Source organism: Leptosomus discolor, chromosome 13 (genome assembly GCF_034619465.1).
Source record: "Leptosomus discolor isolate bLepDis1 chromosome 13, bLepDis1.hap2, whole genome shotgun sequence".
NCBI classification, from domain to species: Eukaryota; Metazoa; Chordata; class Aves; order Leptosomiformes; family Leptosomidae; genus Leptosomus; species Leptosomus discolor.
In genome coordinates, this window is record NC_141403.1 from 9125032 (window position 1) to 9151061 (window position 26030).

Below are 26030 nucleotides of genomic sequence, written 5' to 3' on the forward strand. Positions count from 1 at the left end.
GTTTCGGCATACATTGTGAAACTCAAATCTGTCCAGTGCAGTTCTATTCATTTGTTACTTTCCATGAAAAAATGTGACTGCACATTTATTTAAATCTTTAGAAATGTGGATGAACAAACAGAAGACAAAGTAAAGTTAAACCTGAATTGGAGACGTGCTGTTAAGGAAGGAACAGTTCCACCCACAGCAGGTGGTTACTGCCCTTGGAATAACCCACTGCAATAATTCTGATGTGGTCAAACTGTGCCTCTCATATTCACTGTCCCAAATGGATGGACAGTTCCAAAAAGAGTGCAAAACCCCCACTTACTTAGCAAAAGGTCACAGGAAGGAGAGAAGAAATGCCAGGCACAGAAGCTGTCGTGGTTTAACCCCATGCGGCACCTCAGCCCCATGCAGCTGCTTGCTCACTCTCCCCAGCAGGATGAGGGAGAGAATCCAAAGGGTAAAAGTGAGAAAACTCGTGGGCTGAGATAAAGACAGCTCGATAGGGAAAGCAAAAGCCGCACATACCAGCACAGCAGAACAAGGAATTCATTCTCCGCTCCTCATGGGCAGGCAGGAGTTCAGCCATCTCCAGGAGAGCAGGGCTCCATCACACGTGACAGTGGCTTGGAAAGACCAACGCCATCACTCCCAACATCCCCCCCTTCCTCCTTATTCCCCCCACTGAGCATGACGTCACACGGTCTGGGACCCCCCTTTAGTCGGTTGGGGTCAGCTGTCCCGGCTGTGTCCCCTCCCAGCTCCTCGTGCCCCCCTAGCCCCCTTGCTGGTGGGGTGGGGTGAGGAGCAGAAGCGCCCTTGGCTCTGGGTCAGCCCTGCCCAGCAGTAACTAACACACCCCCTGTGACCAGCGCTGTTCCCAGCACCGATCCAAACCATGGCCGTACGAGCTGCTATGGAGAAAATTAACTCCATCCCAGCCCAAACCAGCACAGAGGCTGACCCGTTCAGGGTATAATCACACCTTCTTTTAAAAGACATCTACATCACAAAAGGTAGAGATCGTACTGCCCACTCTCTGCTTCACTAATGCAGCTGCCATGGGTAAGACTTTCAGAAATGAACTGTCTGTGGTGTGAAGTGTTGTTATTCGGCCACTGTTTCTGTTTGAGGTATTAAAAGTTTATGGACTAGAGTGAGGGACTCATATTTTCAGTCTACTCAGGCCACAGTTTTCTGCGTTTGGCCTATGGTTAGGATGCAATTCTGTCGAAAGCTTTGAAGATGACAATCACGAAAAGGCTGCCTTCTGTTTGCTATAGCTCCTATAGAGCATGAGCATTTTCAGTATTCCCAAGTGTAGTTTTGGAAAGATCACATTTTTATGACTCTGATTCAATTATGGCTGAACTCAATGCTTTTCGCTGCTCGATTCCTAGACTGCTATGTTTACTAAGATGAAAATTGAGTTAATTCTGGTACACAACACCGCTAAGAACTGAAACAAGTGACTAGAGGAGACGAAATGGATCCATACAAGCAAAGGAGAAGGTGATAAAACTGGAAAAAGAAGGTGAAGGAATATGCTGAAGTGACAAATCTCGAATGCATGCCCATCTGGCCTCAAGGCTGAAAGCAGTGGCAGGAGAGTAGGGGCTCTGTTTATGTTGTTAGGGAATGTATATTCTCTCAGCTGAAGAGTACAGAAAAATTACTCTCCTGTTGATCCCCTGATGTCTGTTCCACTGAGGGGCAAATCTGAGATCAAAATAAACGCTAATTGAAATGTCAGCCTGTAGCAAAACTGCATTTTGTATGTACACATCGTTGGACCTGGTAGGCTGGCTGCAGGAGGCACCCAGGAGGTGGCTGACCTGAAAGACCCTTCATGAAGTGCAAAGGAAAACGAAAGCCAGTGTTGCCTCTTGGGGTTCCCTAACGTGTCTACAGTGTTACCAGAAGGTTCAGGAAGTTGCATCTGTCAAGTGTGAAATTCTCAAGCTCCAAAAATGCCCACTTAGAGAATTAGGAAACACCTGGAGATTTTCATCCACCAGAATGAGCTCATCTCTTCATCACATGGAATATATAGCTTATACACGCATGTTTTCAGAAGTGTTTTATTGCCCATTTGTTCAAATTCACTTTTTATGTTTTTATCCTTTCGGAGGTGTGAAAGCAATACTTGTTCTATACTAACAATATGTCGATTCATTTCCAGTGGTATGATTTTGGCCTTCGAATGTCTGTGTTCTCCTCTTGACTGGATCTCTGATGAAGTCACATCCACCCTATCCCATGTTTTATAAATATGACAATGAGGTGTTAAAAGGAGCCTAAGAAAATGACTAATAACTTGTTTTTCTGATGCTTTAATTTGTGGCCTTGACCATCATCAGGGACATAAATTAATTTATAACAGCTGTGGATGAGCATTGGGACCTGAGTTTTGTATTCAGAGGGCTGTGTTGAGAGTTGAACAAACTCATCAGAGTCCCCTTAAGTGCATGAACGTTTCTGGTGCATTTTGCAGTTTTACAGCTTTGCTCCAAAAACAACAACATGAGGTTATACAATGAGACAGTCAAACAGCCAAGGGACACAGAAACTCTGTCAGAATCACTAGAGTGCAGTTACAGAGCACTTTATAAAGTAATATGAGTAATTGCATGTAACAATTGCCAATATCCACAAGCACTAACAATGTCTGTAGTGCAGTAGGTGAAGAATGCTGTGGCAGGCTTTTAAGTGATGATTATCTTCTACAATAGAGGTTCATTCCAAACCAGCAAGCTTGACATTTCCCTGTGGTGTTTTCTCCTTCACCTATTGCATCTGCCCTGCACTGCTGAAAATGATTTAGTAGGGGTGAATTTTGCAAAATTAGAGTATTTTGAACGCTCATTGTCCTAGCTAATGTTCTGCTAATTTTGGTCTGGTTTACAAATGTCTTCACAGATTTCTCTTAGCTGGCAGGTTCCCAGGTCCTGTGGAGATGGGATAGGCTGCTTGGGTTTGTTTCATTTAAGAAACAAACCTAAGACATTGTTGGAACTGTGTCACTTCAGCTTTCTGACAGGCAGTGGTGGGTTTTCCAAGACTGTTTATAAGAAAAATGGGTTGTAATAGCCTTAGTATCTAGAATTGCAACAGAGGTCTACTGTCACTTCCTCGAAAGAGTTTCTCAGAGACACAAGCTGTAAATTGCAGAGAAAAATTAAGAGAATGCCTTTACTCAATTAATTAGCCTACATCTTCTATAAAACAACAAATATACAGTGACAAAGTTTATGATGCAACGGAAGAATGAACCAACAAAGTCCAAGGATCTTAAAATATTTGTTGCAGCCTTCCTTGAACTTGCAAATTGGCTTGCTATGTCTTTAAACATCATGCTTTATTCCCAGGGGATATATCAAGTCATCACAGGAATGCTGAAGCCTTTTGATAACTAGGAATAAAACCATTTACTGACACAGCCAGATGGTCAGAAAGATAACCACTTCCCCACAGAGCAGTGGTTGTAGGCTTAGTCCTACGCTTGGTGCGTAGGAAACCAAATGATGAAGGCAAATTTTCAGTGTCACAGTGATCCCTGAATTGTAATGACGATCACTTTGTTCAGTGGTCTCTAAAGTGGAGGAGAGGAGACTTGGAGAAGAATTAACTATGAACTTCAGAACATGCTAGTGTCTGAGGACTGGTGGTGCATGTAGACAATTGAGATTCATCTCTCAGTGACCAAGCTAAGAAGTTGGACATTCCACTGCAGAACTTCCCGACTAAATGGTCGCTCGTGCATTTCTGCACCAATTATTCTTTTTATTTTTTTTTTTAATAAAATTGCATTTTCTAGCCAAACATCATTTATCAAAAAAATCCCAGCCAGCTGTACTTGGGAACAAAGGCGTAAACTTTATTATGAACAAGCACAGGAAAAAAAATGTCGGGTTTATACATGCTAGTGCTTGAAAAATGGTCATGTAAATTGAGGACCTTGTAAAAAAAATTTCTTTACATATTGCAGAGTAAATGCTGAAAGAATAACTAGATGTTGTTCATAGTCCTTTTTTTTTCCTCCAGGGATAATAGACAGAACAGCAAATAATGGTACAATTGAGAATAGAACTTTATGCTGTTTGACATAAAATACACAATGGAAAACTAATATAGTTACATCAATAAATCTTTTAAATGTAGAGAATTCCCTCACTCCAGTGTTGTATTATGAATTCAGTAGCATAACACTTTATTTGACAGTTGGTAGCAAAACTTGAACTCAGATTATTAATAACCTTTCCACAGTCTATCATTAATGTCAGTGGGTGCGGTTTAGGAGTTTTATTTTGGCAAGTGTAATATGTTAACATATTAACTGACTGCTCGTATAGTCAGAGCAGAAATGCTAGCCAGGGAAGGCATTTCACGCCAATTCTGAAGGCACTAAAAATAAACTGCTACTTACCAACTCAGACAACTTGGTAAATGTCTGATTTCTCCAGCCTTTGAAGTGCTCCATCAACACTTAGTCTAGAGTTTAAGACATTTCTTTCAGTAAGCATTTACATACAAGAGGACAGTTCAGCTACAGGACGTGTACAGCAGACAAATTGTGTCAGTGATCTCGCGTCAAGTTTAACATCCTGTGGAGGCAACTGGCGTCGCTGTGTTCTGCTGGAAGAAGGGGGCGGCTGCAAGATCAGCCTGTGGAGCTGCTGCCTGTGGACCTAGACCACAGGGCACGGATTCAGTTATTCATAACTTGTGTTAGGCCAGGGGGTCTGTTCTCAGTGGTACAGGTATACACAACACCTTCCCTGAAGTTGGTACCGTGTAAAAGGCCACTGTGTCAGCATGGAATGGTATATAAATGTAACTCTCTGCACCAAAAACTGTGAGCTAGATGAGCACTCGAGAGCTTGTTTTGAATTACGAAGTGAGCACAAGAGTAGTCTGATAAAGGTCAGTTACAATTTTCCATTACTATTCTGTGTTCTGGGAAGAGGTATGCTACTTTGCCCTCTTCGGTGTACCTCTACCGCAGGGTAGTCGTTGTTCAAGGTTGTCCAAGACTCTCCTAACCCTCCAACTGCTGCTTCATAAGAGACAATATCAAGAGAGGGCATACGCTTTCTCTTTTGGCATGTGGACTCACAGTCTCTCTGATCACCTTCCTTTCCTTTGAAGCCGTGTAGAGCATGTTACAGCTAGCCTTAGAAGATAAATCTGAAGTTACAGAGGGTGTAAAAAACTGTCCATGGAAGATGCCTCTAAGAGATCATCTAGTTCCTTCCCCTGTTACCAAGCTGCTACTCACACCTAGACCATCCCTGACAGATGTTTACTTACAGTATTTTTAAAAAACTTTGAATGAGAGGTCTCTTAAAATCACTGTGTTTCACTCTTAAAGACTGGTGAACTATTTTAACACGATTTGAAACTTTTATTTCCTAATAGCTAGCCTAAATGTCTTCTGTTACAAATTAAGACAATTACTTCTACTCTCGCTGGATACAGAGAATATTGATCATTGTCTTTTTGGTACGCATGACAAGAAAAGTCACTTTTCAGGCTAAGCTTTCAACTTTTCTTTATACTCTCTAAATCTCTTATAATTCTTTGTTGTTGTGTTCATATTTTATTGATTTTCTTTTCTAGAAGGGTGATGTGATTGCTGAATTATCCTTGGTCTGTCCTCCCGGTTTAATTTGTTGAGTCCAATTTTTTTTTTGCTTTCTTACAGTGTTTTCATTCGGCCTAGCTTTTCTCTAGTTTGTTTATGAATATATTGTTTAGATAGGTTTAAAAGCTTTACTAATGTCAAGCTAATTTAGATCTATTACTTTCCACCAACCAAAAGAACAACTTTTCTCTCACAGAGAAAATTACACAGGCTTAGCATGGTATGTCCTCAAAATCTGTGTGGATTGTTTCTTGTCAGCCTGTCCTTTCAGCACTTAAAGATGGATTGTTTAAGAATAATGACAGCAACAATGGTTGCAGTATGTTCTAATGACTGCAAACATTAGCTTATCTCGTGTGCAACGCCCTAGAACGGCTTTTATTCCCTTTTCAAGATGAGTACTTTATTTCACTGTCCACAGCTCCTCCCCTGTGGATTTTTTCTGCATCTATAATAGGTAAAAAATTTTTCTTGCCATTCTTTAGTATTCTAAGCGTAGAACTCCACTGCATTTATTTAACCTAAACTTTTCATTTTTTTAACCTACTGATTTCCTTTTCTGTCCCGGTGCCTATTCTCTGGTTGAAACTAACTTTGTTAAGCATCTTTTCATATTTAACCTCTTGTATGGGCAAAATGGCATTGAAGAGTTCAGTCTGCACTGCATCACGTGGTTAATTTTCTGTTAAGTAATGGACCTAATTTGCCTGTGTTTTTATTTGACTTCTAAAAGACTATAAAATCTTCTGAGATATGCAATACTGTGTGAAAGTACAGCCGGTAGAAATCATATTTGATGATTCCCTGCTGGTTAACATTTTGCCTGAATTCAGAGACATGGGGTAGCTGTACAAAGAATAGCACAATTAGTTTGCATTGCTGCAGGTTTCCAAAAGACATATTGTGGAGGTATCATGGTACCTATGAAGTAGATAAATTTCACCTTTTCTCTGTGTAAGTATTACTGTACCTTGAACATGTCATTTGGTTTGTAGGACTTCTTTTTTCCCCAATAAAAAATGAAAGACAGCGAACAATGAGGGCCGATATTAAAGAATGTTTTAAATAGTTAATATGATGGCACTGCACTGTTAATGTTACTAGGCTAATTTGATGAAGTGACATTACAGTAAGTAGCACCTTGCAACAAATTATGTATATTGTGACAAATTAATTTTCATAATAACATACCATTTAATCACAGGTAATTTCCAGTTTCCACACCATACCAAATGCTTTCCCCTCTCCCCAGATCTGACTTCACCATGTACATTAGAACTTTATTTTAAAACTTATCACTTCAAGTTCTCAAATGCTAAAAGGAAATGGGCCATTTTCCTCCATTCTGTGCCCATTTTCAAGTACATTAAAGCTTTATTAAATTCTTTCTTTGTGATCAGATGATTAGAAATTTTTGGTTTGTGAATAACAAAGTGACGGCCTGAGATTTGATTCCAACTGCAAACACTTCTCATATTGCTAATTCAGAAATTCTGTATGTGTGGAACAGATGTGTATTACTTTCAGTGGCATGAGTTACCCAAGGCAGTTAAAGGCAATGAGATAGTTGAATGTCAAGAAATAAATATGGAATTAAAGGCAATAAATAATTTCCTCTTATTTTAATGCCACTGGACATTCAATGGCAATGTTCTGAGGACAGGGAAATTCTGTAAGCATTTTTTTCTAATGTGCTCCTTAGAGATATCTGACTGCTGTCATATGATGAAGTTTCTCAGTTTTAGATGCAAAAAATCTGCCCTCCCTATTCACACCCACTCAGGTGGTGAGAAAACTGCCAGAAATCCCTGATATGGCTTCTATGCCAAGGCCCTACCACTACAATGAAGTTTCAACAACATTAGAATTCCTTAAGTTTTGAGTCAGTGCGATGTGAAAGGTGTTTTCCCCAATGTGATTCCTAGAGTGTGGGACGTAAGGACATAAAATGACACAGAGGGCATCTCAAAGATCACGCAGATCTGTAGGACGTTGATCCCTCATGCCATGCTGTTTCAATGCCAGGCAGGTTTCATGTGTGCCCAGGGCTCTCCTCTGGTAGGCGCTATAAAAATCCTGAAGAAATTATAAAAACCCTATGTTTGGACACAGAAGAGCTGCAGGGTACAAAGCATGAGGAGCTAAATGGAAAGAGACATGTGAGCTATACGGACTTTTTTGTCTTTCATCCCTCCAACTAATTTATCTAGCAGTCAATTTGTAGGTATGCCGAATGAAATAATAATATAGTTATTTTGGAATTAGGAAAAATTCTGATTCTTAAGACTGAGAACTGACAGAAAGACAAGAAACAGCAGAGTTTGTATTATTCTTGCATCTAATGTTCGCTTAAAAGCACAAAGAGTTAATCTTATCATCCTACACATGGTTGCATTTATAAAAGATAAAAATCACAAACAAGTAATGCACAGTTACTTGTTACATATTCTTCCCATTACAGTTGACAGGTTCATTAATCATACAGTGTATTTTACTATTAGAAGCTGTAAAGAAGATCGAATCTCTTGTAATTTTTCTTCTTCTTTTCCGTTTGATAAGTGTGTTGTTTCAATGTGCAGATAAAATATAGTGTCAGTCATGAACAGTCCCAAGAGAATTACAACTCTCCAGTTAGAAAATTCATCCTTATTTGCAATGTAAAATTCCATGGAAAATGCATCATTTCCTTTTTAACTTGACCATTAGATTGAGTAAAATGCACATGCCTGGGTATTCACAAAAGAAGTAATCCGGAATGAAGTGCCTGTGGATATGAGCAATGTTTAAGTAATAGAAATATTTCTTACTGCATGTTGAAAGCATTAGCTATGAATACCCCTATTCATAACATCACATTGATTCATAATTAAAGCCCTGTGAAAATTATAGAGAAAGTTGACATGTTCATGGTAAATGTAGTAAATTTTACAGTTTGTTGTGACTTGCCAATAAAGAACTCTCAGGAAGAAAGATAAAGAAGTGATTCTGCGATACGGAGTTTTAGCAAGTGTGACTAACACGAATGACGACCTATGCAGAAGGCTTAGACCCAGTTTTTCAAAGAAAATTGTGAAAGCTTCCACTCTAGAAGAAGCAGTTTAACATGTCTAATGAGAAACATTTTGGTCGATGTACAGCAGTAAATTCTAGCCTACGTACGAAGAAGGAAAGCCCCAAGAAACAAAAATAACTCAACCCTCTTACCCAATGAAAGTAGAACAAAGCACTGCAAAGCTGTGTGCAGCTGTGAAGATACACACTGAAGTCTCACTATTCTTTTCTTTTTAGAGAGGAATGATGGTAATTCTTAGTCCTTCTGCTATGTTGACACCGTAATGTGTACATGGGCTGCTTTGTGTTAAGATTTGCACACCAGGTGTCCCAGTAAGTATTTAGAAAGAACCATTCTGAGCTAGACTGAGGCAGATGATATCATGAAGTGAGTGTGCATCAGGCTGATTTTCCACAAACCTTTTCAGAAGGATCAGGGAATGTCTGAAGACTTGTGGTTTAAATGTCAAAAAGAGGGGAAACAGACTTGCTAATTTTTTTCTTATGCTGTGCTTTGATCTCTGTAAAATCAACCTGGGCTTTCTATCGTACTAAAAAAGAAACAAACGGGATGCACACCAATACCAGGTTTACACTTCTTCATACTTTGGTGTGATGGAAGTAGAGGTACTGTCCGACATGGTAGCAGCCTCCTCTTTTTATGAGCATTAGTACTTACCTCTTCAGTCCAATATTCACACAATATTCAAGTACAATATTCATACCTCTCAGTATAAAAAGCCTAAATAAACACTGCTGAGGTTCCCATTCAGGTTCTTTCTGAAATGAGCTTTCATAGACAAAGTGCAACTGATTAGTCAGGGTACCCCTACCCCACGTCACTAGAAGCACCGTCCGAGACACAGGCTTAGCAAGGTAATTTATTAGGTGAGCAAATGTAATTTATTAGGCAAGCGAATGGTTTGGAGGAGTGTAGGGCTGCTGTGCCTTAGAGCACGAGGTGAAGTGAGTGCTGGTCACTGCTTCATAGTGAGATTTACCAAAGGGCTGTAAAACCACCTCCTGAAGCAGTTGTGATGCTGGATGGAGCTCAGGAAGTTTGGGAAGTTGTAACTCATGAATTCAAGATCATTAACTAACGTTAAGTGTAATATTGCTGATACCCCTTGATCCTTTCCCCCCCCTGTATCTGGAATTTTAAAAAATTGTGTCAATAAAAGACATTTGCACTTGGAAGTCTAAACTGTGAATACTTAAAAGACTTGTTTGGGTAAAGACGTCAGTACACTTAATTAGATAATTGTTAATTGTTAATACACTAGTTGAGTTAAGGCTAAATCAAATGTATTTTACAGAGACATATTTATAACTAAAGCTACAGCCTCACCCTGACGGTCACAGTGTTTTTGAATTAAAACTGAAATCTTGCCAGTGCGGATAAGAATATATTTAATTTGCATCCGATACAAATGAATATGGGCCATGTGCTCATGACGAACCAAATCAGCGGGTTTCTCAGCTGGTAACACAGGAATGTAGCTGTTCGGAGCTCGCACGTGTGGGAGGCAAACCAGCCAATGATGTTTGAATGAGGGAAGTTGGGAGAATGCTGTTGAGCTGAAAAAGAGGTAAAAGATGACTTTAGCAGATGTGAGCAAAGTGGCATCTACGGATGTTAAGCACAGAAGTGAAAAATATCCACAGGGGACATTTCATGAAACTGATGTTACTTTTGCGTGTGTGTGTGGACAACAGTAATGATACCAGAGATTTCAAACAAAAAGCAAGCTGTGACAAACGTCGTGAGGGATAATCACGTCAGTGGAGGCTACAAGCGGTGGAATCTACAGTAGGAAAGACAACTAAAGTACAAGAAAAAAATTGATGAATGAGCTGTTTTCTGTGAGAAGAACAAATATATCATAGAAAAGTTTACAGATTTAACAGAGGCTTTTTGCACTGCTAATGTTTCATTTCATGTTCTGCACAGCCCTGCTATGAAAAGCTACTTGAAAGCTTCTTGGGAAAAACATACCTTATGCTAGTGCCATACCTTGTTTAGATCAACCAGGAAAAAAATACTTAGCAAAGCTTCTTGAAAGTCATGTGAAACTGTTTCTGCACTGTTTGCATTCAAAGACCACTTGACCTTTTTGGAAAAAAAAAAAACCAACACATGGACAATCTATTTCTCCCAAGATGTTTCTCATGTACCATCAAGTAAAAATTAAGTTAAACTTAGGATGCCGCTTCTTGTTTTACGTACACTGTTTTCATGTGGTTGTGTGTACAGAAAATACATAAATGCATTTTCTAGGTTTATTCCCCCAGCCATTTTGGGGAACATCTGCTGATATTTGTGACATAAATGACTTGAAAGAATTCTTGAGGGACTGCCATGGGTTTTGTGTGTTGTAGAGTGATGCACAAGTGCTGATGCCTCTATGTCGATCAACACCTTGCATAGCAGCACCATCTTAGTCCTGTGGGAAAAAAGAATTACAGCTTTGGCAAAGGACTCTAGCTGCTAAATCTCTTCTAGTGGGTTTTTCTTTTTCAGCACATACCAAAGAGTGGGGGGGTGGGTAGATGGGGGTGGTGTGTACATAGCTATTAGAAACCCCTCCTGAAATCTGAGAGCTTTGTGCATTGGCTGCATGCTTTGTTATGCCAGTGCTAACCTGCAGAGGTTGAGTGCTTTGAACACAGCCAAGCCAAATACACTTTCTACCAATTAGTGTTTTGAATGTGATTCCTATCTTAAAAGAAAATTTATTCATAAGGATGAAGGCCAATGCAATTTCTGATGAGATACCCAAACACAGATTGTTTTCCAGCGCTATTATTGCTTTCAGAAGTCTACTGGTACCTACTAGCACTATAATAATTTTTTTTTTTTCTTACAAGTATGTCTTTCAGAATGACATGCTAAAGATTGAGGAAATACAACCTCAGCAGAGTTTCGTTTCAGACCAAAGTGTGTGTGCAAACTGACTTTTTTCCTGCTAAACAAATTTATAGCTTCTTTTCTGTAGTTATTTTAATTATATGTGTTAGTACTGATGCAATTGCTAATGTATGCTTTGCTAGTAAGATCTCCTCTATTTGTTGGTTGGAGTCAAAGCTACATGAACTGGTTGCCTTGGGTGTTAATGGTGAAGAATTCTGACATCTACCATGAAATTCTTTGAAAGTATCCTGTAAAAATCATAGAATCGTAGCCATAATGATGGCCTAAATGTAAAGGTCACTGATGAGAAAAGCAGTTTATCCTCTACATACCCTGTTCCAGCTTGTAGTTTGATTCGTAGTTTTCTTTTATGGGAGATATGAATGCTAAGACTTTTAGACCTTTTTACCTTCTTCTGTGAGAAAATGTGTTAAAAAAAAAAATCTGCTGGATATTTCTGCTTTTCTTGGCTATTATAACTTTTCAGGAAAAATAATACTAAGGTCTGTGAGATTCAGAGGAATCTAACAAAAGTGTTAAGCTACCACATGAAGCAAACTACATACTGTATGTATAAGTACCTGTATATGTGCATGTATCATCTCCTGAGGACATGCTTAGTAAATCTTCAAGTTCTTCATACAAATATAAGGAACTCTCATTTCATTTAATAAGCTCATAGGTATTTGGAAGTTTTATTCTCACTTCTAGACTGACTGGATGAAAGCACTACTATGTCCTGAAATATTTTGACATCATTAAATACAACAGAAAATACTCTTTGCTTTGACTGAGTTCACCACTCTGTTGTATTTTTTCTGGTGTTTGGTTAGCTTCTTGGATTCTAGGGTGCCACCTCGGGACAAAACGTTTGTTGTGAAGAATACACATTACCAGTCATGCCAGTAACAAGTTATAATATACTGCAACGTTAGCAAGAAAACAGACCTGGTGGTGACAGACTTTTAAGTGTCTTCAGGGAGACTAGTTTTCCATGCACAATCGTACTTGTATTTCTCCTCTCTGAGCTATTTACTGTTTCTCCCACTATGTGGTCTAAACAGATATCTTACGAAACCTGACTTACCCCTGCTGAGTTCTGCAGTCTCCTCGAGGTCGACCACATCAGGTGTGCTCCAGTGACTCATTGTTTGTGAAACAGATAATAGAGGAACTGGAATATTACACTCAATATGTGTTTGGGGCACTTTTCTGGACAGATCAATTATCTTTCCAGTATTACCCTTGCAACTCTGTAACCACCATGGTTCCCCATGCTTTTCTTACAAAAGAAATCAAGTTGCCACCTAATACGTCAGATCTGGTCATCCTGATAGCTCTTAATCCACTGCAACTGCTTCTAAAAAAAGCCACTCAGAGAAACCATCACAACAAAGGGAAGGGGGAGCCCTTGTAAATACCACCAGGTGCCAAAGGACTGTCTAATATCTAGCCTGAAGAACCTGAAGTATCAATGTCACTCCTGAAATGTTACCTTGCAGGTAAAAGGCCCGCAAGTTATTTACTTGAAATGTCATAATATTGCTAGTTTAAGAAAAGGAAGAAAAAGGCTTATATGCAGGGATATTTTCTCAGTAATCTCTCCCTCCCCCTCCCAAGTAGGGACTGAAATAATTTTCTGCCAATAATGATGACAGTAGATTAATGGGCTAAGAATCTGTTTTTCTAAAATGAAGAGATTATCCAGAAACCCCTGCTGTTGATTGTGCTTAGTGAGAGAGGAGGAAAGCACCTCTTACCAGTGCTGCTGCAATAGCTGCCTTCATTGGTCATGGCAGAGCAGGCTTTATTATTATTATTTTTTTCTTCCTTTAGGATAGAATGTGAGGCATCGGATGCTTTCCTCTTGGAGTTAATGTACATTGCTAAAAAGTGTATTATTTCTGTTAAAGGAATGGGTATTGTATCCCAAATCCATTTTGTTAACTCTGGCTTTTATTGACTTCGCTCATTTTTTTAAAGTCTGGAAAATGACAGTAAGTGTGAGTAGAAGGCAGCCTGTTAGGTTAAGTTCTGCTCTGACATGTGCATGACCATTGAAACGAATAGATTTTCATAGATATAGCTCAGAGCAGATCTTGGTGGTTACGTTTCATCTCCTGGCAGGGGAAGGGAAACTCGGATGCCTTAGCTGGGTGGAAGCAGAGATAATATCCCAAGCATATAGAAGTATGTACTGGATTACTTTTAAACACCATAATATATATGTTGTGCCAGAGCCAAGACATCCTGTATTATTATAAATTACCAACGTGCTCCGTTATATATACAGAGTATTCAAGTAGTGTTAAAGGTAAAAACCAGTGCAATTGCACATTTAGTGGTATAAGAAAAATGGGATATAGCATGAGATAGGTTCTAGAAAATGTATATCGTAGCAGCTAGGGGATCTTTACCTCTGCTACAATTGCATCGACAACTTTAACACAGTCCTTGTAAAATTGCTGAAGCAATGGTTAAAGCGTTTTAATAAAAGCTGGTTTATAATTTGTGTGTGGCTGGAACTGTGGGACTTTGAGTACTCTATGTGCTGTTCTAGCAGAAATTAGAATTACAATATCGTATTAGCAAACTTCTCTTAAAAGAATCCAAAAGAGAAATCCAACAGTCATTGTTCAGAGATGCACAAAGGTGTTAACGCAATAATTTTAACTTTATGCCGCCCTACAGAAAGGTTAATTTTTCTTTCAATATGGGAAGAAGTATTCTAACTATGGGATAGTTCAGGCATAAGAATAAACATAAAATTACTCAAGAAAGGATGTAGGTTCAAAATCAATTGAAAATCTATCAGAGGAATCAATTTTGGGGGCAAGCAACTACATTACAAGACAAAATGATATGGCTGGATATAATTTCTGGGTATATGACTCTTTCCATCCCTGTCCCATGTTCTTATGCACTGGGAAAATTATCCAGTTCTTAGACTGTTACAAGCTCAATATCAAGAATAGCTTATGGTTCAGTAATCCTGTGAGAGAAAATAGGAACAAAAAAAGGAAGAATATGGATTAACCACTGAAAGACATGGCTTGTGTTTGTGAATTCAAATAAGTTGCATCTAGTGAATGGATGGTGGACAATTAATTTGTAATTTTTCCACTCCACTTTGTTTGGAAATTTTCCTTGTTCAAAACTCTTACGCATCTGTAATGAGTCGCAGGTGTAACGTCTCTGTACTACATTATTCAGAGGATTCACAAGATTATTGGCACACTTCCTCCTGCTTTTAAAAATGAAATCTTTCTTGTTCCATTGTGATTCTTCTTAAATCAGAATTACATCATCCGCAAAACTTTTTTAGCCAGTGTTCTTTTAGCTCAATAGGCAGTGAGGCACTTTACTGTGGCATCCCCATGACTGATAGGAAACCTTCCCATCTCTGCCATTAATGAAGAGGAAACTCTTAAGGAGAAAAATAATAAGAGAGAGAAAACGAAAGGTGACAGTTTCATTGTACTTTGCTGCTTTACAGCTGTAGTGTCCTCCCTTCAGAGGCCTCTTTTCCTCTGGCTGACATGGTGAGACTTGGTAAGGAAGCACAGTAGCCATCAACAAGTGAGGACAATGCTTTTATTAATCAAGCATCTGTCTTGGAGGTCGCTAAGCCACTTGATGTTCCCTGAAAACCGTTTGTTCCCAGCAGCTGACCAAAAAAATCTATCTGATGAGAATATGCAGCACAACGCTGCTTCACTAGTCCTGGAACAGACTATATGGAAACGATCCGGAATTAAATCTGTTTGGACCTCTAGCGTTGTCTGAAAATCCATCATGGAATTAGATGACACGCAACAGCTGGCATTTCTTGGTTACCTGTTAACTTGTGCAGCCAGCTCTTGTCTCTTCCTTTGTCACGCTGTGAATTTTGTTATGTGTAAAGGTGTGATTGTAATTTCATTTTCTGACTTACCTGTTTGACTTGTGAAATTAAACACTGTAATAACATACATGCAGAATATTTTTCAGAATAGGCATGTAATTCTGGGTCAACATATTCAGCACGACACCTTCTTATCCTATTTTAGATTGCATAGTTGAAATTGTCCTAAGTCAACAGATTGAATTGTCCAAATCCTATTTCTCCCATTTGAAGTAAAATAGCTCAGAAATTTTTCCCTAGTAATACATAAGGTTCCTATAACTGCCAAGAGGATATTCAAAAATGATTGCAAGTTGGAAATAATGTGTTGTAATATAATATTTATGAAGTTCAACTTGCTTAGATTATCAGAAAGAAGATCAAGAAGTGATTTGATTATGGTATGGAAGTACCTACATGAGGAAAAATAACTGGTACTAAAGGCTCTTCAATCTGGGACAGAAAAGAGTCAGCATAACAAGAACCAATTGGTAGTTCTTAAAGATACTCAAATTCAAATAAAAAAATTGGTACTCATTTTTAACAGCAAGGATAACTAAATATTGGAGCAAACTGCCAAGGAAAATTTTAAGTTCTTCGACTTCCAAAGTCTTTATAAATCAAAATGTTCTGAAAGGAATGTTTTAGCAAATGCAAGCTTTTGGTGTAAGTATGAAATTTGATTGCTCATGCTACATACAAGGTCAAGCTACTGGTACAATTGACCTTCTGGCCTTAAAGTCTGTGTATCCATGAATAATTTACCAATACATCTTTGCTTATTTTATGCATTTGCCGACATTTTGTGTCATAACGATTTCCTCTCTTCCCACATATTGCATTGGTTTCTGAAAACATGTTGTTGTCTCAGGGAGAAAACAAGCAATATATGCCTTTCCATAGATTCTCTCTTCTTTCATACATAAAGTATATTTTGAATAAAAATACTATCCAAATCACATTCATTTTTGTAAAAACTAATGAACTTTAAGGCTTTGATTTTGAGCATCAGAAATTAACAAAAGCCATAACTTCAGGAGTACTCTACACATTTCTTAAGCTATATTTTAAAGCCTTGTATTTCAACAGAACAATCCAGTTTGAGCAAAACACTAACCTCTGAAGGCAGGTTATCCTGGGTACGCTCTGCATACAGGTATCTTATTGGACAGACTTACTTCCTTCACTGGACTCTACCTAAAGCCACGAAGTAAGGTTTCAAGTATACCAGAGAGTGAAATAAATCTTGTGAATCAAAGAAAAGTTTTTCCCCAGCAGTACTGAAGTAGGAAGGGTAGAAAATTCTGTAGTAAAGGGTTCACAAATAGATTTTGTCATCAGCGGGTCTCAAAAAGCATGCTATGTACTGTCAAAGCAGTCAGTCGGTGTCCCTCAGTGTATCCATAATGTAGCTGCTTTTGTGTCTTAAGGGCAAATGAATCAGGCTCCTCTGCATAATATTAATCTCAAAAATCCTTGCTGATTTGATGTCTCCTACTGCTTTCCCTTTCTTCCTTTTCTACTACTATGAGAAAATATGTGATTGCATTTGCCTGCTTGAGTTTGTATACAGACAATGATTTAGGTCTATTAAGACAAATAATGACTTGTAAATAATACTGAGAAAATTACTTCAGGCCATATGTTCATTTACAGTCCTTTTGTTTACTGCAACTTTAAGAGTTCTTTTCTCAAGGCTACATCTTATTACTGCTATCCAACTAAACCTGATAAATAAATTTTGCTAATTTGCTGAGCTAGACATCACTCAGTTCCATTTCAGTTCTGGTTTGGGGTTTTTTTTGTTCTTTCTTTGTCGTGTCACCCTAATGAATGTTCAGGCAGACTTCAGTGTGCTTTTCCTTGCCCTCTAAGTGCCGCTCCTGAGGGCAGTAACCCTCTATAACGAGGTTGCCTGTGCTGTAGCTGTCCTTTGCTGTGCACTTTGTCCAACTAGTTATGCCACACAAAGTACGTGCAGGCATCACTGTCTTCGTAACAGAGAATAAGCCTGATTCTGTAATGTTTTATACCTTTGAGTGTTAGGCAATGTATTTATGAAGATGGACTTTTTGAATATGGAGATTGAGTTAAATCCTTTGTTTTGCTTTCAAACCTTAAACTTGCCAAAATTTGGGTGTTGCTGACAACAGACTAATGAAGTTCCTGTCTTTTGCTAAAACGTGGTCTCTAAACCTCATCTATAAAACACTCTGTTACAGAGAATAGTATGAGAGAGAGGGGAATTCACCTTCACAAGTGTTAGGCACGTTGCTTAAAGCACTACTGGGAATGTAGGATACCGTCACTGGAGAGCAATGTAAGAGTAAGAGACATCTGCTGTCCAGAGCGAAAGATGGGTGAATCTTTAGCATACAGACTGAAGGTCTATCTTAAAAGATTTCAAAGGCACAGAAGAAGCTCAGTGGCTTAACTGAGCATTGCATTTTTTTGAATTTGAAATGTTTTCCTTTGCCATTAGAATTATTATTTTATTATATACTGTATATTGTACTGCATAAGAGCACTTGAAAAATTAGCAATTCCTAGTCTTCTCCGTAAGAATACTGACGCACTAAGTGATGGTAACAGGTAACATGAGTTGTATATTTTGTTCCTTTCTTTTTTGGACAACTACTGTTATTTTCATTATCTGCAGGGTAGGCCAAGAAAAATGTAAATTGAAAGACTTGCATTGTACCTTTTGCTGTTAGAAGACAGCCACCTTTTGTAGACCAGATCTGGTGAAACCACATATCCTGAGAGAACACACTTAACTGTGATTGGTTCATTTTAAGGACAGGACATGAATTCTTACTAAAAGAGCAGGCTGGACAGCTCTTGACTACAGAATCCGAAAAGGGTGAAGTGATTACCTTCTAAAAATCGCAAGTCTAGAATAGGTTGTTTGCATTATTTTCCATTTTTGTTACAGCTGCTGTCCTGAGAATGGAGTCATGTTGTGGCATTTGCAGACTCTGTCACAAGAATAAAACATGAAGGTTTGAATAGCTACCCTTGCCCATGGAAGACAGTTGAATGATGTTCTTCTTTAACCTTTTATAGACTCAGTGTTGTGACTGGAAAGGCATTTCGGTAGGCATTCCTCCTCCTTCACCAAAGTTGTTGGACCTGTACAGGGGGGTCGATGAATGCCAGATAATCAAATGGCAAAGCACAGTAAAGGGCAAAGGTTGTGAAATTTATTGCAGTCTTTTGCTACAAGTATGGGACTTTTTCACATTTTCAGCCTACTGAGGCAAAGGTTGCAGAGCTAAAAACATATCAGGACATGAGGACATTAGATCAATTATGATTATAGTGATAGTAGTGAAAATTATCATAAGCCTCAGGCACCTCTTGGAATTGTCTACCTTTAACAGAACAAGTTCAGTGCTGCTTTCATGCCATATTTCAGGGCACAACCTGTCCAGCAAGGCTATCCAAATATTGTTTCTACATAAATCAACTTTTTTTTTTTTTTTTTTGTAGTATTATGAACTTGATGAATGTCTTGTTATCTGTGCTCCCAAATATCCATGCTTTTGTGACATTTTTGAAAATCTCTCCCTTCAGGAATAGGCCGGCATTGAAACCAAAAAGATTTCTATCCAAGCAAACTTCATTTCCATGTCTTTCAGTTTCCAAGTCTTGCTCTGCATCCATGACACTGGTCCAGATTTAACAGTTTTGAACTCTGTTCCCCCTGATTTACCTGCTTTGGTCAAATTTTGCCTGTTGAAGTTGGTTCAAGGGGATTGGGTAACTTGGCCACCATCTTGAAGGGGCTTTTTGCTATATAATCCATGGCATTACAAACTTAATAGCATAATTCCAGGATATGCTCCACATAAAATCTGTGCAGGAACAATGACCTCGGTTGCTTACTGCATATTGCAGTAGAAATGACAAGGAATTGCAGCATTGCAGAATATCACAATAGAAATTATGAGGAATTACAAGGAGAGTGGCTGCTAGAAGTGTTACTGCTGGTTTTCCCTCGTAAGAAGACACGATTCAGGCACTTGGGAAGCCCTAGCTAGGTCAGATACCTTAGTCCATTGTCAAACAGGATGTGCTAGAAATGATGAAATGTGTCTATATATGAAATTTGAGCTACAAATGACTTAAGTGCAGAAATAATGATTTACTTCACCTCTTCTCCCTTTAAAGAAATGGAAGTGCTGGAGGCTCCATCAGATTGCAATAACTTCAGAATTTCCCTCTCTTCCATCCTGAGGGAAGGTGATAGCCAAGGAAAGCCTTGTTTGATGAATTCTCAGGGAAGAAAACTCTGTGCCTCCTCTGAAAAAAATTATAAGTTTCTGGTAGAGTGAACTAGAGGCTCTCTTTAAAGACAATAAAATGACATTTCTTAGCAATTCAGCCACTCATCACTGAGCTCTGATGCTGTAAATACTTATGGCTGCTCATTACTGCAACCTTGTAAGTAAACCTTCTGTGTTCAGACTCTAGGAGGACAAAGTTATATACGTGCATAAGCATTTCAAGCATAAAAAGGGTCATTCCAGGAATATGTGAAAGATCAAACATTCAGTGTTTCTGTTCTTTATAATTGCGTTTATTCTTCAATTTCTATTTATTCATTTATTCTTCTCAGTTTCTATTTGCCATATTAATCTCTGCAAATGAGAAAGTTTGATATCTTTTTAAATGCTGCAAAGATACAAAATCTCTCAAGAAACAGAACAGTAGCACAGATTAGCTTCAGAAGGTACTCAAAATGGACAAGTGCACCACAACATGACAGGGATAAAGTCTGAAATACATTGCCGTACCATGTACTAAATCAAACCACCCATCCAGTAAGTAAAGAGACTGAATGAATTGTACTTGGAAGGGGTTTTTTTTTCTGTAGCAAGAGGTTATCTATTTGTTTTCCCTTGTCTAATTTGATGTAAATATATCATGAATGACCTTTCTTTCTTTTTTTTTTTTCCCTGAAATGCTTTCTCTGAAATATAATATCAAAACATCTGGTTTACACTATAGAATTTTTAATGTTGACTTTCTGCTCTAGGGAGATATTTGTTATGTAATACAATTTTAATGTACTACCCAATACTTTTCGTATTAGCACAACCACATAGTATTGTTGGTGACATTCAACAGATTTGCCTTGGCAGTGGTCGGAGTGAGATGAAGGAATAAGAAACTCAAAATGCAATTGTAAGTTGACTATTTTAACTACTGTCCACTTATTTTTGCAATTAAATTGAAATAACTAAGCATAGTCTTTACTCATAAAAAGTCTTCCCTCAGCTGGCCTACATGTCAATCTAGATATTTAGAATAACAGTCTTTTTTCTGCATGTAGGTAGGTTTTGGGAAAACATTAGGTAAACCTTTTTCAGTTCTTGAAATGTGTTTTTGTAGGAGGATATCATAAAAAATTTCACGGGAGTTAAATACTCATATTTACAAATGTTATCTTTTGTGATTTTGAACATCTCCTGCTTTAGGCTGTGAAGTCTAAATCCTGGAAACCAAACTTCCCTTGCTTCTGACATTTTTATAAAAATATTTCAGTTACATTTGAGATTGTGGCTTTTTCTTCAAAGACACTCCATTGCCTCAGTCTCCCAAATCTGAAAATAGTGGCCCAGAGCCTGGGAGGATTACAACGGCTGACACCTTAGAGCTGTCCTGGGGGCTGACCCTTGACACTGGGTTTGCAGTCCACAGGGCTGAGTGTTATCGTCAGTCTCAACAAGTGCCAGGAACTGTGTTAGATCTTACTTTTTCTAAGCTAAATACATAACAGTAATTACATATTGAAAACAAAACAGTAAGAACAAGAATCTTACCAAACCAAAATACCACACTGAATGCATTATTTCATCACGGCAAGGAGCAAGAGGGAGAGTGACCATCACAGAGGGTACTGAGATCAGTGTCCTGGAAGGCACCTTCTGGAAAGTCATAAAGCACTATAATATTTAAATACACGTGGAAGAAAGTGATTTCACTGAGTTTTTCATCATAGCAGTCATTTGGTTGATCACTGCCTTAGGTGGTACGACTGAAACAAGCCAGTAAGCTTGACTGGCCATTGTGCTCATTCTGAGAAATATATTTTGTTCCTGAAAAATATTCTGGTGTCTTCTGCTTGCAGCAAATAAACATGTATTGATGAACATTTTGTAATATCGTATTTTGTGCAATATCTACTGTGTTTTTGCGAACTGTCTAGAATAGTTATGCATACTATCTCATGCTAGTACTCACAAACATACCCACTGTTGGCTTCAGCAGGATTGTAAGCATTGATAAATACTGCTACTATTTGTTTTGAAGAAAATGTAATAAGAAGTTGCTTGCACAAACTTATTTTCTTTCTTTGGCCCAACAAAAAGAAATTTAAGCTGTCTTAAAAGTTACTAGCATTTTTCTTTTTGCCCTCCCACTTTCCTTCCTTCCACTTTACTTCCTTCCAATTTCTTTACTCTTTTTTCTTGATTTTTAAAACTTCAGATGCAACTCTTATGTTTTATACTTAAAATATCAAAACCACCAAAAAGATCTCTTTAATAGAAATTTGCTTCCTACCAACTTCTGTGGTGAAGCCTATAAAATTAGTGAAACCAATCAGTTGTTCCCAGTTCTTGAGAGAAAATGTTAAAGTGACTTCTAGTAATCAGAGTCTTATGAAGAGTTTGACATTTCAGCTTTTCTTACCCAACCAGAACAGAATACACTTCTATTAGGACTGTCAGAACCCTTGTCCCATTATGTGACCTGTTAGTGTGACCCAATGACCTCATGTACAGCCTTATTACACTTGAAAAGTCTCTGCATTTGAGTTTCAGGGAGTTCTGGTAAATGTGTTGAAGTCTGAGGGTCAAACTCTGTACCCATCCCTCATAACAGTTGGGAGAGTTATATCGTCATGGCTGACTCTGCTTATCTTGGGGTTGGGGACGTAATGGCAATATACAACTAACTTGTACATGGTATCAAGAAAGAAGGTAAAGCAGAAATTTCACTGTGTTTTGAAAGAAGGAAGGAGTCACTGGAGGAAGAGATTTAGAACAGCAAAATAAGATGATTTGGAAGAAAAGTTAGTATGTTCCCTCTCATGGAATACAAAGTTTAAAACAATCAGGGGTCCATAGAATGCATATTTGTCATGTTGAATTACTTTATTTCAGCAATGTCAAAGAATTAGATAATGAAGTGAGAACGCTTAAATTATTTAGTTCAGCGGTTTCCAATTGAAATTTTTCCCTTCTAGCACTTTGATTTCAGTGAAACTACATTTTCGTAGAAAACGTACTGTTCCTCTCACCTTACTTTGTTCTAAAATAGCCCAGATTTGTAGCCTTCTAGGTCATGCTGTGTAGTCTTTTTTTTTCCCTTGGGTGTTTGAAAATGAGTTGGAACTGAAAGGATAAGAAGTTATTGGAAGAAGAAGGAATTTGATCTATTAAATTGCCTGTGTTATCAGCAGTGGTGGTTATACTGAAATTGCATTTCTATACTTAAGGCTTTATTTGTGATATTTTTTTAACTTAAATCTAATGTGCACAGTCATGGGAATTATGAATCCTTTCTGGTATTTGTGTAACTATAACAGATAACACTTGGCTGGCATCACGTCCCATCTTCTGGGTCTGTGTTGCACCACCTCAAAAAAAGGCACCAAGTGCTGAGTTTCTGCAACTACAGGTAGTCCCAAAGCCATGGATAAGTGGAACTTACAGCCTGACACTTAGGCTGGCCGAAATGTAATTATTTTACTGTGAGCCATAATTTCCTATGATATTCTCTAACCCATTAAGCCAGTCGTTAATTGGCAGGGAAGGCCCGGGGTACTTTGTAGCAGCGACAGTGCCAGCCCAGATGCAAAACCAGAGCTCGATCTCGCTGGTAGTACTACATGTTTCAAAGGGAAAAGCTACATGGAGAGTACTCTTCACTAGGAAATTGTTAGATAGACCTAATCATGATGAAATGGAAAAGCCGTGCATGTGGTGGCAGCATGCTTCGCGCGTTGAGAGCTGTTGTGCCTGTGGAGTGCCAGCAGCCGCTGAGCCAGAACGCCTCTCTGTCTTCCCGTACCGTGGCTATGGCTCACAAACCACAGGGAAGCCTCATGCTCTTTGCGTGACAAGCCAGAAGTGTGAAACAATCTATATTTCTGCCAAAATACTCTGTTAAACCTATTGACCAGGCTTAAGAAAAAAAAAAAAAATCATTAAAACTTTAAGTAATATCTCTTAGGAAGTACCAGAATTTGAAGCTGTGCTACAGCTTTTCGAGGGCTAAGAGCATCATTATTCATAAATGGTTGGAAGTACTTAAAGTGGAAGTCAAAAAGATGAAAGCTCATTATAGAAAATGAACAGCCATTTTCCACTGTTTCTGCAGCAGAACCTGGATATCTATTTACATACCATTTCTAATATTAATATCACTGTGGTAAAATAAATCACTCCCCACACTTTTACATTTTTAATTACATTTTACTGCACTTGTTCTTTTGTTTACAGTTAGCCAATGAAATATTTATTGTATCTTACATATAGGATGGTGTTTCAGTATTTTAATCAGATTTTCCACATAATCTTCCCCCCCACTTCCCTTTACTGTCTTTTTTATGACCCTAAACACCACAGGATGTTGTTTCGTAGAAAATCTCATTATTTTTTAATGCATGGCCATTTATTAATGTATTGTGTATATAACACACTATGCATCTCTTTGCATTGATGAATACATTTACATCCACTTGAGAATAAGAATTCCCTTAAGGGCCAATCTCATATTTCTCTGGGTATGCTGCCAAAATACTGCACTTCTGATGTTTTCCTGTTTTTTTTGTGGTTTGGTTGTGGTTTTTTCTAAGAGGCACAATGGGGTCTGTTCTGATTTGCTGAGAAGGTCTTTCTACCAGCGGACATAGATCATTATTCATTTTCTGAAAGTAGACCTGCATGTGCTGTGGCAGAGATTACTGAAGAAGGTACTCATATCTCAGCTGTGTTTTAATAATAATGCTCTGAACTGTTCTTTCTTGCTGTGAAAGAGGTAAATTGCTGTCACATCACTGTGTTGCCAACACTGGTAGTTTGCAGGGCTAAATAAGCACCTTTTTGGGGTAACAACTAACAAAATATTAAGGAAATTTTATTTGAACGTCATGCCTTGAGAACAAAAAGCCTTAAAAAAAAATCCCACCAAAACCAACATGAAGCCATCATATGAATTCATCATATGAGAGCTGGGAGGAAGGCATCAGTTTGTGGGAATACAATGCATTTAGTAATTTTCTGCATTTAAGATAACATGCATTGGGTACAGTTATTGATGAGCTTTTTTGTACCTCAGTGACTTTAATCAGAATTGAGAAAATTAATCTTGATGGTTTATTTGCATATTTGGACTTGGGTTTTTTTTCCTCTTATTTCAGTCTTTTTGATAAAACATGAGCCAACTGTAGTTTTCTGACATTTAACTGTATACTGTTCACCAAACTTTTGCAGACAATTCCTACTTTTGATTTTCAGAGAGTAGTTTTTTTGTATTTAGTAGCTGAAATATATTAATTCAGCTCTCTTACCAGTCATCTGCAGGAACTTTTCACCCCAAGAGAATCAGGCACTGATAGCCCTGCATCTCCTGGAACCTTTGAACAGTACCCAGTGCATCACCCAGTCTTCAACAGCAGAAATTCATACTTGGGGCTAGTGAGCAATAACAGGGGCTGAAAGAAAGGCAGTATTTCTGGAGGCTTTTGGTCTCTGTAACTCAAAATGATCTTTAATTTTCAGGGCATAAATCTAGAGTGTAAATGAAGAATAACATTTTCCCCTCCCTACGTGCAGAACTCCCAGAACCGCATGGTGGGATAATGCAGTATGAAGCCTGTTCTGTTGTTTTGAGGGAGTTATGAAGGGTAAGGAAAATGGTCCCCCTATTACTGTTTAAAAAACAAACTAATGCGCATGTGTACATATTTTTTTAATCATCTAATGCACTCGGATGACTCCAAACTAGATTTATCCAAGACATTATTATGTTCTGGATCCCTGTAACTGCTCTGCGTGGAGCCTTTATGGTCTATTGGGTAAATAATACACATTTTTAAAATTATGTAAATACTTATATAGAAGAGAAATCCCAGTGTTTCCAAAGGAGTGGTTATGCTGAGTAAATAACATGCAAATTTAAAATGGTACTCTTACAAATTCATGCATACTGTATCATATGGTTGTGTTTGTGGGAGAGATTAACGCAAAGCTGCTCTATTCCTGATGCATTCCTATATTTTTCAGATGCTTTTTATTTAATTTAGCTACTAAACACATCCCCCCTCCTTCTAGGTATATTCATGTGTTCCGGCAAAGTTAATATTTTGAACAAAAGAAGTACGTAGAAAGTTAGTTTGCGACTTAAGCCTATACTTAATTCAATTTTTCAAACCCTTGCAGTTTAAGAAATATATAACGTCACCTTCTCGTGCAAAAGTATAACAAGGAGTCCAGTATTTTGATGTAGTTCTCTCAGCAGTTTATGCATCCCAGGAAATTTTT